Source organism: Tympanuchus pallidicinctus, unplaced genomic scaffold, assembly GCF_026119805.1.
Source record: "Tympanuchus pallidicinctus isolate F22 unplaced genomic scaffold, pur_lepc_1.0 scaffold17, whole genome shotgun sequence".
In the NCBI taxonomy this organism is placed as follows: domain Eukaryota; kingdom Metazoa; phylum Chordata; class Aves; order Galliformes; family Phasianidae; genus Tympanuchus; species Tympanuchus pallidicinctus.
The window spans coordinates 10,142,841-10,157,273 of NW_026294690.1; the positions used below are offsets into that span (position 1 = coordinate 10,142,841).

Consider the following 14,433-nt stretch of genomic DNA (forward strand, 5'->3'; position numbering starts at 1 on the left):
AGATGTGAGAAGGAAGATATGATCTATTGTCGCAATTGCAGACCAGCTATTTCTCTGAGAAGTTCACAGAGAAGGAAAATTACTGCACCATACTGAGAAAATAGATATGCAGAAAATGACTGCCCGAAAGTTGTTCTGAAGTTTGTGACAGAGCATAAAATTAACACACTGGGGTGGAACTAAGAAGATTTTAACTAGAGTGAGATGAACTTTTTCAACCAAATTAGTAGTCAGTGAGAGACTCAGACTTGTCACAACCTCAGTGTTCCTTAGAAGCGTAACAGCTATGCTGAAATCTGAGTCAGAAAAAGTTCTGAAGTCCAGGGTGTATTTATTTTTTTAATTTATTTTGTGCTCAGAAACATTTTGGTACTCAAGATTTCACTGAAGCAATGTGAAATGCAAGTTCAGGTTTCTGCTCTCTCTCTCAGACCAAGTGCTTGAATCTGAGTTCCCCCTTCAAACAAATAAAATCACAGAATCATTAAGGTTGGAAAGGACTCTGAGATCATCCAGTCCAACCATCAGCCCATCATGACCAAACCCACTAAACCACATCCCTGAATATTTGAGCATTTTGGCCTTTTGGTGTTTCTAGGCACTGCCCTCATCAGCTCTCCTTTTGCAAAGGGCAGTTAAGTATAAAATAGTATAAATTGTTTCACAGATCCTCTTTGTTAGCAACACGCACTCCTTTAAATGAATGTTGCGACTTGTATTAGCAAAGCTACCTGTGCTTTGATGACTAAAAATCATCTGTAATTAAGGCTAAATTTAATCATTGCTGATTTATCAAATACGTTTGTTCTTGAAAGAAGACTTTCAGATTTTTCTTTCTGATGCACTAACCACGGCAAAGTTGTATGTTGTTATTAACAGTAATTATACGTGACACTTCATTGAAGACATGAGAAGGCAGCAGTGCAAAACCAGAAAAACACATCAAGCCAAATTGTGTTTCAGCCATTTACCAGCCCTGTCTTCTTTCTGTACTTTCTTGCACGATGCTTTGCATTTGTTTACTGGTTTAATTTCTAAGCACTGTGTGTGCTATTTGTTTGCTGAGTCCATCCCACCCCTCCCCCCCACTGCTACACCAAATGCTCTGCCCTGAGGTCTCTGCTGGGAGTTTCCCACTGCTTGCACCCTCTTGAATCTCTTGGATTCCAGCCAGCAAGGGTAGACTGGGTGATAATTTTCTTGGGGAAAACAGCACCTAAACGGGTCTCTTCATCTGTGATTTATCTTGTGCCTCCTGAAATGCACAGAATCTGGAGAGGGAAAGAAGGGCTTTTCCCTGAAAACATTCAGCTATTTCACTCAACAACAGCAATAAAAAATACATGAATTCTGCAAAACAGAAAATGTTAAACTGAAAGACAAGCTCATTTCCTACAACTGATTACCTGAAGGATTCTTCTGAAGGTTTTTCTGTACATTTTCCATTTTTCAACCATGCTGCAAAGGCTTCTAGGTTTATGACTGTTTGGAAGAAGGTAAAGCAGAAAGCAACCACAGCATTTGCCTGAGGTAATGGTAAGCAGCGTATTTTCCTGCTTAATCTCTTCTAGGCAGATTGGAGCTTACTCTGATTGGAGCTCTGTAGTCCTGTAACGGAGCCCAAGCTGAGACTTGTTACAGTAAGGGCAGTGAGGCACTGGCACAGGCTGCCCGGAGAGGTGGTGGCCTGACACTGATGACAGGCAAGGTCAGGCTGGATGGGCTCTGAGCACCTGATGGAGCTGTGGGTTTCGCTGTTCGTTGCAGATGGGTTGGACCAGATGGACTTTAGGGGGACCCTTTCAACTCAAATGATTCTGTGATTCTATGACCTCTGTCTCTAAGGCACCCACCGTGAAGGGACAGGAATTGCATTGCTGTCTTTCTAGGACTCTGAGCTGTTCAAAAGTACTCAGAAGCACTTCAACTGCAGCAGGAGTTAATGTGAATCCTGGCCCCTGGGACTGCTGCTTTAAGGGCATTCCCACCCTCATGAGGACTTGAAAAGCTACTTGAAAAGCTCGAGGTTTTTGGGCAGCTGCCAAGTACAGGTAATGAATAGTTGTTTAGTGCTTTGCAAATGTACGAAGCAGAGCAAATGCCAAACATGGGGTACATTCTGCTGCCTGAGTCAGAAGACTGCCCAGAGAACTGCCAGTGATAAATGTCCACAATTATAGTATATAAATACCAACAGGAATTATTTGGGTGGAACGAGGCAGGGCCACCTGGTAGTAATTAGATAGACTTAAGAGAAAACTTCCTTGAGAGAGCTTTTGAAACAGACAGTTGGAAATAGAATAGATAAAAATACTGGCTGTATAGGAAGAAAGACTCCGGTATGAGTTTGAAATAGGTTACAGTTACTAAACCATTCTTAGAGTCGTGGTGTCCGAAGGCCAGATTCTAAAGTGCTTCTCATTGCTTGTAAAATCAGAGGTGCATGCTGTTTCTCATATTTTTGCTCTTTGCAATGCTTGTTGTAAGTCACTTAAGCATCTGCAAGAAGTATAGCAGTGCCTAAGAAGCAAGAAGGTTCAGTGAGTATGAGCAGGGCCAACTGGGTTTCCAAGCTAGACTTTATTTGTACTCATTAGCATCTAAGGTCTGTTAACAAGGAAGTACATTACACTAATTTCTTTCGTTAGTCCTCCTTATTTTCTTTATTAACAATTCCAGGATAATATGGTGCATCAATCTGATCTTGCCATCATTTTTACTGGGTAAGAGGTAGTTTCATTATAATAAATCAGCTAAAGACATTGAAACACTGAAGTTTGATCTCCCTCTGCACCTGGTAAGCGGGTGTACAGTGTATGTACAGAAGTAGTATGGGCTGTAGAAGAAAAATACCACCATCTGAACAGAAGGCATCCCTTCTTGAGTTCCCTTAATTAGCTTGGCATAGAACTAAATTGCCTTCCCTGCAGAAAAAGTTTTCTGCTCATTATTCTTTATTTTCGGAATACTACTGAAGTTACACCATTTATATAAAATGTTTTGTTTTGTTTTCCCCAAAGAGCTATGGAGTGCTTAAACTTAATGTAGGATAAGAGACAGGTCAATGAGTTAGGAAATTATTCCCATGGAGAGGAGAAAATGTTTATGGTCTGTGACAGCACAAACTCTGCAGCATGTTTTGTAAGAAGACCTAAAACAAAATGGGAAGTGAAGATTAAAAGAAGAGAACGAAAGGATCGCAATAAGAACTGGAAAGGAAAAGAAGGAGATACGTAAGGCCATAGAAATTTGGTGCAGCAGCTGAGAGAGGGAAGCAGAAAATCAATGGGAAGAAAGTTAGACACACAAACATCCCTTCTCCTTGACAGGACAATAAATTGGCACTGACAAATGGGTACAAAAGAGGCTCTAAATTCTCACTCTGGGATTTCAGCAGAGGTGACCAAGGCTTTGGAAGTGTGTCCCCATGGGCCCTGCAGGAGACAGAGCTGCGTGCAAGTGGAGGCACTCGTGGTTGCTGTTGGGCTGGTTGGCTGCCTGGTATGAAGTCACTCTGAGCCTCCTGTACTTTCTTTGGATGTGATTGACAATTACAGCGACTATTTGCTTTTTGTTCCTGTGGGTTTTGAAACTTGAATCAAAACGACTTTCAGCAGAACCAATTTGCAGAAGTTGAGTTCTTAGGGATTTTTTCTCAACACTTTTACAATCTGATCAATCTTTAATAATGAGCCAACTGGAAAAAAATTACAATTTTATATTCAGACAATGCAATTTCATCAGTAATGAATCATCTTAAGTGAATACATTGATTTAGATTAAATTTGATGGGAAAATATCAAAACGAATAATTCTCCCTTATCTCTCTGACTACGTTGAAATATTCTCTATTGGCATTTTATTCCTTTCATTTTAACTTTTATGATATTTACATTATTTTGATATTCCTATACTATTGCATATAAGAGTTTAGGTGATTCCAACCCAGTATATTTTTTTTGTTTGCACTAAAAAATGTCAACATATTGGAATTTCCCATGGGGTGAGAATTCCACTTTTATTTACAATACTCTGGAGCACACAGTATTTCGTTCCATGTTGCAAGCCTGACCTTATGACATTCCAGAGCTGAGATGTACTTCAATCTAATATTGAGGACTGTGCAATAAGCTTTCTGAACAGTTTATGCCAATCATCTTTTCATTATTTCTTCACCAATATTGGCAGTGGTAATTCCTTGTACGTTAATGCAGTTTTTTCCATCCATCTAGATGCAGCTGATATGAAATGAACCACAAGTTGTCTCTATAGGCCACGCTTTCCCATTCTAAGTATTGCTCAGATATTTTTATCTCTTTTACTAAATTAGGCTCCAATGATGAATAGTGTCTGATTTGTCATGGAATCATTAAGGTTGGAAAATATTTTTAAGAACATCAAGTCCAACTGTCCAGCTGCCACCGATATTCTCCACTGACACATATTCCTAACTACTGTGTGTTTGAATAATATTTAGTACTATCTTCAATATTTACTTTTACAAAATATTTTGTGGTGTTGACAATTTTCAGTCCCTGTGGAGATAGCGGCAACTCTCCATATGTGCTTGCTCATAATTATGAACTGAAAGCAATCAGTTAGAAAGACTTCCCTTAAAAAAAATGGAATGACCGATAAAATTATTATAGGAGATTATTTTTTAAGTATCTAAACAGTCTTTATGTAAAGGGAGATGTTCTTCAGCTTGTATTGAAGGGGTAATTAACATGAGGGCTGAAAGCTTGACTGTTCAAGTGCTGCTTCTACAGATTTTCTGTAGAAACTGAATCCGTTCTTTGCTCATTTAAATTGTGTCCACGTTAACAATTTACTGATGTCATCTCAAGCTGTGTGAACTCTTCCATCACATCTGCTGGAGACAAACTAATGCAAGTCCTATGCAAAGCTCCCTGTGTAACTTTATAGAAAAGATAAATGTAATGACTGAAATATTTAAATTTGGCTGTCTAAGTTCTGGTAAAATTATTACCAGATTTATTAAAATTATTACCATTACGCTTTAAAATTATCCTTGCTTTAAAGCGTAGGTTCTGGTCTGCTCTCTCTGAACATAAACAGCAGGTCAGGTAAGAGCCTCACACTTCTTGCTGGGTTCTCCTGCCTACTTGTTCTGCTCATTGGAAGTACTCAGAAACAGCCTCGCAAGCATAAGAAGGCTTACACAAAGGAGGGATGGTTACTAACACTTCCATAACACACTGTGTTGTGTTGCCTAAGCATAAAGCAACACGCAGAGTAAATTATTTTGTTATCAATAGGATCTGGTGGTGATCTGAAAAACAGGTTTTTATACCTAAGGTCTCAAATATGGATTTAAGGTCTGTTTGCTTATGCTTGCTGGGGAGCACGTGCCTGCATGAGTGTTTCCAGAGCATCCCATGCATCCTCCTCTTCCTGAATTATTGCAGGAAACCTGTCTGTATTGCAGGAAACCTGTAAAAACCCTGAGGGGTAAAAGCCAATTAATGCATATGAAGTTCTGTCAGACAGAAAATAAAATCAGCATAAGGTGGTTTTCTTCTGCCTATTTCATCTAAGATACAATCAAACCCAAGAATGTTAAGGCTACTCCAAGTAACCTATTTCTGTGTGCAAAGCAACTTGCCTGCCTTTAAAGAAACAACAGCTATTGCTCTAAAGAGAAATGTTTCAGCCTCTTCTGGGGGCAGACCTAGTTTTTTTATTCATTTCTTTGTTTATTTTCAGATATTAAAACCTAGAAAGCTCTTCCACTGTCCAGGGACACCACAGGAGCTCCTTTTGCTTTGAACAGATGCAGCGCCCTTCCTCCTCCTCACTGCTGAGTGTCTGCTGGAATGAGCTGGTTGGTGGCCATCGGTAAGTCTCTTGGCCATTTTGTGAAAACCTGCTCTTGAAGAAGTGTTTACTAGATTAAATGTGCATTAACTTTGATTGAAATGCTGCCTTATGCAATGATTTCATTGTAGAAACACTGCAGGAAACTGGGCTGGTAGTTTTGTTGCCAGCTTTTGATGTCATCTGGAATGCTTGTTTTTCTGTTTACTTTTCTAAGTAGAAAATGGTAACATATGTTACAGCCTTTCATGCAAAGTACTCAAAAATATATATACTTAAAAAAAAAATCAAAGCAAAAAAATGAAAAACGTCATGCCTCAGTACAAGCACATTTACTTCTCTCAGGTCATTTGCCAAGGAAAATCATCCTTTACTTGACATATCTCTTGTACAGATGATCCACACTGGAACTGGGAATTCTAGAAGCTCACTTGGGTTCTGTATTAAAGCTCAACTAAACATTTCATTGATTTTTATTTATCAATGAGAGTTTAAACCCCATTTCCTCCTAATTACAGCAAATTTGTGTTGCCAGTGTCATTTCAAAGTGGCTGATAGTGGCAGCATTTTAAATTATAAAATTCTGAACAAGGCACAAGAGAAAAGACCCTCCTCTCTGGAATGTCCTGTATTACCAGATAAATGTATGTTGGATATATAACCATCCAGACAGATTTTGTGGGGGAGTAATTTGTGGCTTTTCCAGAAAGGATTGGCCTTGTAGGGCTGATGGAATTGAAGACAAAGGGCATGGGGATGCGTAATGATGTGGAAAAAGTAACATCATAGAATCATTAAGGTTGGGAAAGACCACTAAGATCATGTAGTCCAACCCCAGCCCACCCCAACCATGCCCACTGACCACGTCCCTCGGTGCCACATCTCCACATCTTCAACTTCTCGAGGATGGTGACTCCACCACTCCCTGGGCAGCCTGTGTCAGTGCCTCACTACTCGTTCTGAGAAGAAATTTTTCCTAATATCCAACCTGAAATGGCATATGGCTAAATGTAGTGAAAGATGAAACTGAAACAGCCAAAGGATAGGCACAAATTTCTGAAGGAAAATTAGGTGCATTTTAGAATTCTTGGTGAAGGTATGTATCAACAGCAGTGCAGACATGCCAGAAGCACGAATCAGGAATCTCGAGACTGTGCTGAAATACGAGCCAAGGTGACAGGATAAATGCTTTATTTTTCTCATGCAAGCTGCCAGAAATAGTAACTACACTTAATTTATGGTTTTCATTTGAAGATATATTCCATAGTTTTTGAAAGGCACTCCTATATCCAAAAGCACATTCCAAAAGCTCCTATCCCTTCTAGTAGAAATGGTAGTCCTCTTTTGTAACTCATAAAAACATGTTTGGTTTCCTCTAGTATCTGCCTTTGGTACGCAGGCTTAGCAAACACAGACATTGCTGTGCTTCTTGCTTTCTGGTGCGGTGAGTTATGATTGCAACACAGAATAATGCCTTACATTGATAAGCCAGATTTTCTGCAAGTCACTGTGAGGTAACGGGAAGTGTTTGTATAAAAGAACCTTATTGTTCAGGTATTCATAGTTGGGGTTTTTGTTGCACTGGACTATAGTTCACAGGAAAGATGAGTTTGAATGAGTTTAGGTTTGCCAGTCACCCTGCCAAGACTTTCCACTGTGTCCAACCTGTTGTTCTGTGTGGACTACATTTCAAAGAACCATAGAACATCCTGAGTTGGGAGGGATCCTAAGGATCAACGAATCTAAGTGTAGTCAATTTAGTTGACTAGAGATGCAAAGCACTACTATGGGTCAGTCTGTTATTGCCACCACTCTTCAAGTGTTTCACCAGCTCACATGAGCATTATTGGTGGTATTCCTGACCTGAGAAAGCAGAACTTGGCTCATCGCTTCTTCAGTAGCTCTCATTTACAAGTGAGCAGAGGAGTAGTGTCCATTATTAAATACACAATTTCAAGTATACAGCAACAGAGGTACGCTGTTCAGCTGATAGAGCAGCACAATTCCTCTTGTGGTCTCACAATGATAAGACTGGGAAAAAAAGTAACAATCAAGGTTTTGAACCTAGTTTCCTCATAATATCTGATCATCTCACCAGAAGCAAAAGTCTAATGATCAAAATGGACAGAGATGTATTCAACATAGTGAGCTGCAAGAATTGGTAATGTTGGTTTAGTGTATCAAAATTTTGTAATTCCAGTAGTCTCTTTTTAGTAAATTCACGTAAATTACTTTATGATGTCTGCATTTATCTGTGCACTGATTTATTAAGTGTCTCGTTTACGAAATTCCCCTTACTGATAACAAACAATTATCACTTCAGGTAATTGATTTAAAACATGGTGTTGAGCACTGTCAGCTGATACTATGCCAAGCATTATGGTGCATATTAGTTCAGACCAAAGGTTGAGATGCCTAATTCTTGCTCCATCAGATCAATATCTGGAGTAAGATGGTGGCATCCACCAGGATTGTACTCAGAGCTCATGTGGAATATGAATGCACTTTAAGGCAGACTGGGTTTCTTTTTCATATAATTTATCTTAACACGACTTATAAGGCACAGAAAGCACTATAATCTTAGGAAGAAGTGCGTAGGGAGAAGCTGAGACTGCCTCTGCTAGAGTTTATTGTAATGTGTAGATTGGGTCTCTCTAATGTGGGACAAGCTCAAAACTTCCTAGGAGCGTTCCTGCAAAATACTGCCAAGAGTTTAACACATCAAATGTTGTAAGCATAGCCACTGGCAATCTTTCTAGGCAGTCAGAGGGACTGAGACACCTTAAAACAAAGCCCTGATCAGTGCAGAAATGTCTTGCTTCCTGCCAACACCAGTGGTAAAATGGCTTTGCAGCCCTGCAAACAATTGCTTGGCCTGAAGACAGGAGCTGTAAATATTGTTGTTATCTGAGCTAAAGAAAACTAAGTGAAGTCACTGGAGAAAGATGAGAACAAAAACAGGGTATTTGTTAACGGACAAGGGAATGATTGTCCTCTGCCCCCACAGACTGAAAGTGGTGGGCAGTGATTTACTGCTGAGAGAGTCATGGTATGATGGGCATGCTGCTTTTCCAAATCAGATATTCAATATTATTATGTACATGTTATTAAATGAATCATTAGAAGTAAAGGGTCAAATTAAGGTTTGGAATTTTCTTTCTTAATTACTTCATTTCCATCCTTCATTACTTCAGTAGCTTTTACCTAACTGAAATCAGCAAAAAGCTTAGTTGTTTCTTATGGGGTTGTTTTGCCCATACTCAAAATATCTGTAATTTTATCTCAGAATTTGATCTTTTTTGTATAGTATATGCATCATATCCTCCTACTGAGTTGTTTTTTCTAGTTACAATATTTCCATTTTACAGAGCAGATTCACATTAGGATTTGCTAATTAATATTTTCAACTTTTCCTATATATTTCAAATGAAGTGTAAGATTGTTTCTTTCCACCGAGCATGGCTTTATTACAATGGAAGCTAAAAGCAGCATTTGTCACGATGAAGCAATCAGAGAAATGAAAATTGTCACCCAGCAGAATTAAAAGCATGGGAAAGAAATTGCTTAATTGTGCAATGAATTACCAAATTTTTTGACAGGACAAGGCAATGGGCATAAGCTGACACACAAGAAGTTCTTCCTGAATATCAGGAAACTTTTTTTTTTGCTGTGAGGTTACTGGAGCAGTCAGGCACAGGCTGCTCAGAGAGGTGGTGGGATCTCCTCTTTGGAGGTCTTCAGAAACCACGTGGAGTGGTCTTGGGCACTGCTCTGGATGTCCCTGCTGGAGCAGGGCTTGGAGCAGTTGACCCAGAGGTCCCTGCCATTCTCAACCATTCTGTGGGTTCAGGTTTAGTTATCCTGTGTGCTTCTCACCTCTTATAATAGTATGCCTCAGTCTTTCTCTTATTTTTTCTTTCTATGTTGTACTTTCTCTCTCTCTCTTTCTCTCTGTCTCTTTCTCTCTCCTACTGCAGAGCTGTCCAGAGCTGAACATCACTCAACTGGGAGAACAGCACAGGTTGCATCACTTGATGTAATATACTTGTAAAATTCTGTGTACACAGAATTTCCCGTCATCAAAACAAAATGAATCTTAGAGTCTGTGTCGCCCAGCATGAAATAGCAAGGAACTGTAATATTAGGTCTGTATTCCCTAAAGCATTAAATAAATGTGGGTCAAATTCAACAGAAGAAATCTGAATCCCTTAGGGAACAGCTAATTAGATTTTTGTACTTTTGTAAAGCATCTTATATTTCTGCAAAGGTACATGGCCACTATTATATCTCTCAGCAATAGCGTTTACAGAAAAAATAAGTTCAATTTCCATGTGACTTGGAAACGTAATGCAAATACTGAATTTTTGAGCTGTTTAGAGCACACAGCAGCCCAAACAGGCTTCATTTCCGTGATTGACCTGCGGAGTATTTTTTGATAGAGGAAAAAATGGTGTTCTGGTGCTTATTCTGTCAAAAGAAAAAAGAACAAATGGAAAATAAGGCTGCAGGCTCTTGTAGTAAGCTGCAGATAAATGCCTGCCAGACCTGCCTCAAGCTTCTACTTTTGCCACCATGTGACGTGACGGGGCAGTCTGTACATTCAGCTTGCAAAGAGATTTTCATTCAAGCATCAGTTGCTGTGGTAACAGCACGAAGAGCAGATCAAATGGATGCCAGGACCAGACAAGTTTTTCTAAGAACTCCACGTATGTGAACAGTTGGTGGTGACCCAATTCTAAAAGGTTATCAAACAGGTCTGCAGTGCAACTGACTTAATGTCGTCTTCTCTGGGTTCTGGACCTTGCTCTGGTCCCCCAGGGTTTCTCATGAATCAGCATCCCTGAGGTTTCATCAGAAGCTCGTGGACTGCCCTGGAAATGTTGTAGTACTAACAGATGCGATAGTTTCATGCTCACGTGTTTAAGCTGTCTCCTCATTGTCGAGGGCTGGGCTGACCGAGCTTTGGGCTCTGTCAAAATCTTGAGTAATTAACACACGATAATCACACACTGGAGTTTCTCCCATGCTTAATCTGATTTCTGCGCTGAAGTTGCTCACAGCTCACTTAAATTCCACCCACGTGCAATTTAACCAGCATAACTGATTATATTCAATTTTCCATACTCAGAGTTATGTTATGTACAAGGTTCACCATCACATTTCTGATCTTGACTGAAGATGGCTGCTTCTTCTGCTTCTAAAATTGGTTTACTCAATTCTGATGAATGGTAGAGTTGAAATCACAGCAATGATCTGGTGCTGCCTGTTTAGCAAAAAATCTGAGTTTCCCTTACAGATTTGGAAGGCTTGGTTTTCTGTTTGTTTTTGTTTCCCTGAGAAATGTGTGAAGGGAGTGTGTGTCGTGGGTTAGACACAATTACGTGGGTTGGGCCACTCTGCGTTCCAACTTTATCTAGGGGGAATGGAAGGCAACTCCTTAAACATTCCTTATTTCCATTCCTCTCAACCTCCAAAGTACATTCTGACATGCTGATAGGCTTAATAATGATCCAGTCTGGAGTATATTCAGGATTTCAGAGAAATACTGACTTGTCAAAGGCTTTGGAACACTTTGTTGGAGAAGGGGCTTGCCTGTTCAGTGCAGCCAGTGCTGCAGCATGTTGGCAGCCCCACAGTTGTGTAATTGGGCAGATAAGGTGTGTGCATCTTGACTTAAAGCCTTAAAGTCTACTACTTAAGCTTATTTTTTTACAACTTTCAAAAGCACATCATAAATCCGTGAAACTGAGGGAAGATCTCTCTTGCATGTTAAATTGCTGCATATTTGATGTTCTGTATGAGGCACTTTATTGCCTGTCTGTGCCCAGGTGGGCACGCCGTGTAGTTGTCCTCTGCTCTTCAGATCTGTTGCTACATGGAGTGTCTCTCCAGCCCATGCCAATAGCGGGTGATTTTGAGCTCCTAATATTTTTTTGTCCCTAGTCAGCAAGCACAGCTCTAACAATGTCACTATCAAGGGACAGGCAATAAGTCTCCATATCAATTATACCCTGTCAGCCTTTTCAACCACTTACAGCAATTAGAGTTAAGAACACACTGGCTAAATCTAAATGGAGCACAGTCTTTCTTCATGCCCCTTGCTTGCGTACTGTATTGCAGCTCCAGAAACAACACAAGTACAACAGGCATCAGAGGACGCACTGTGCCTCCAGCAAATGCCCCGGGCTGCTGGTGGAGGGCAGCCCTCCCAGTTTCTCTGGTCACACCAAGCAGATGTGTCTGTCCATGTTGCTGAGATGAACCACAGACGGCTGTTTCTCAGCAGAGGCAAGCTGCACGCATCCACAAAGAGAGGTTTTGAAAGTGATTAGTTTCTGCATATGTAGCTTTGTGCTTTGAATATGGAGATGAAGAGAAAATACTTAGCAAGAGATAGAAAGCCAGAAGGGAGCAGAACAAAAGAAACAGCAGAGTTCAGAAAAATCTCTGGAAGTGAGTGGGGAAACTGGCTTTTGTGGGGCAGGTTCAGTGCATGAGCTGGTAGCGTCGTCCATTGTGTAGTACGGTCTTTGGGCGTGAATTCTCGTGAATTTTCTTGAACAGGATTCAGTCTTTCAACATCCAAATGATGTGATGGAAATGGTAAGAGTTCAGATGGAGCTTAGTATTTCCAAAAGGTCAGAGCTCAGTGAAACTTGAATTTTAATCCAACTTTTGGTTTTCTTTTGGCTCGGAAAGCGTCAGAAGGCTCAGCTGTCTGTGTGCTACAGCCCCAGTGGTAAAATGCTGCCCTATAGAATCATTAAGGTTGGAAAATCTAGTCCAACTGTCAACCTCCCACCAACACTGCCCACTAACCACATCCCTCAGTGCCACCTCTCCACGTTTCCTGAACACCTTCAGGCATGGTGACTCCAGCACTCCCTGGGCAGCCTGTGCCTATGCCACTGCCCAACCACTTCTTCAGAAAATAAATTTTTCCTAATATCCAACCTGAACTCATTCTAAACTGAGACTGGCTTTGGTTAATTCAGCTGCTGTTTGCTAAAGTTGTTCACAGCCTTACAAATGGAATAAAATTACCAGGTGATGGATTCTTCCTGTGGCAATGTGGCAAAAACAAAAACAAAACAAAAACAAAACTATTCCCTGGAGAGGAATCTGCATACAGTGTCAACATCACTTAAAACTCCATTCATAACCTGTCTGGGGGAGCTGACAGGATTTAAGTCCCCCAGGCCTCATCTAACCTAGGATGAGTTGTATTTGCAGGCAATTACTAAGTCAGCATTAAGATAGTTTCATAGATTGTCCTGATTCCCTGATCTTCCAGTGTGAGCTGTTCAATACAGCTCTGGGCTATTTAGGAGAATTTGCTGGCTGAGAGCCCTCCTGATAACATCCTAATGCTTGTTTGCTGACTGCTCTTGAAGGTACCTTAGAAGCTTTTATAATTGATCTCTATAGCTTATCTGTGCAGTAAAGCTCCATGTTTCTAACTAGCATGTACAGATATATCTTGAATATTGGCAACAGCTAGAAAGATGAATGTATGGAAACCTCCCCACTATTATCTAGTGGATTGTTCCTTTTCTTAGCTGATTTTGTTCTGCTTCCTTCATCTCCAAAAAATACTGCACCGTGCCGTCAGCAAGCAGCTCTCCGGCAGAATGCATTCATTGTAGAAAAAATGGAATAATCTGAATAGCAATGAGATTCCTGTCTAGATTTTTAGCTCTCCTAATGCTGGCCTGTAGGAACACCTTTTGACAGTGATACAGGGGACCCATGAATTGGAATAACTGCCCAACTTAAATTTACATACATGGGGATTATTCTGTGCAAAAGGCAAAAAAACAAACTTTGATCATTTGGATCCAAACATGAGTTTCAAAAAAATCCCTTTAATTCTAATATCTACTTAAATGTTTTCTTGGGTTTGTGTTTTATTTCAGAAATATCTTCGTCTTGACTTTGTGTTATTCCCTATAGCAGTTCATATATAAATACACAGGGATACTCTTTGTGGATGGCCTGGAACGAACCAAGCTCTTCTCATTTTTGCCCTGAAGAAGCTGCTAAAAAGAGGAAATAGAATCACAAAGGTTGGAAAAGACCACCTTAAAATCACCCAATTCAACCATCAACCCATCTCCTCCATGCCCTCTGACCGTATGCCTGAGTGCCACAAAGCAGAAGCAGAACTTGGGGGAAAACTGAAGCAGGAATTGGGAAGGGATTCTCAGTTTGGAATGCTGGTTTAGAACTCTGTCAGCATATTCACTGAAGGTGAGGGAGGTTTTAGCCTTCATAATGTCTTCTTTTACCATGTTCATAAAATATTACTCTACTGCATTCATTCATCTTTGAAAACCCATCTTAAAATACCAAAAGGAAAAAAAGCTGATATCGATGGAGTTACTTACATTGATTTCCAGCTAGAAGGTTTATCTGAACAGAGATTCAATGTCTGAACAGCCATGATGAGGTCCATACAGCCTCTCACAACATCCAACATTGGGGAAATTAAAAGAACAGAGAATGCAAACCGTGGTAGTTCTCTTGTACACCTTCATAGCATTGTCTGCATTGTAGTATCACTGCTACTTGGGTTTGATCTGAGATCCCAGATGG

The 14,433-nt window shown here is 40.3% G+C and overlaps 1 protein-coding gene across 1 annotated transcript in view; it reads left to right on the forward strand.

The window, feature by feature from the left end:
* The first annotated feature begins 1,677 nt into the window (after positions 1-1,677).
* TMEM43 (transmembrane protein 43) overlaps positions 1,678-14,433 on the forward strand; it is a 372,149-nt gene continuing 359,393 nt past the window's right edge. The window contains exon 1 of the mRNA XM_052678922.1: positions 1,678-1,682. The gene's annotated coding sequence lies outside the window, so the exon portion shown is untranslated. The remainder of the gene's footprint in view (positions 1,683-14,433) is intronic.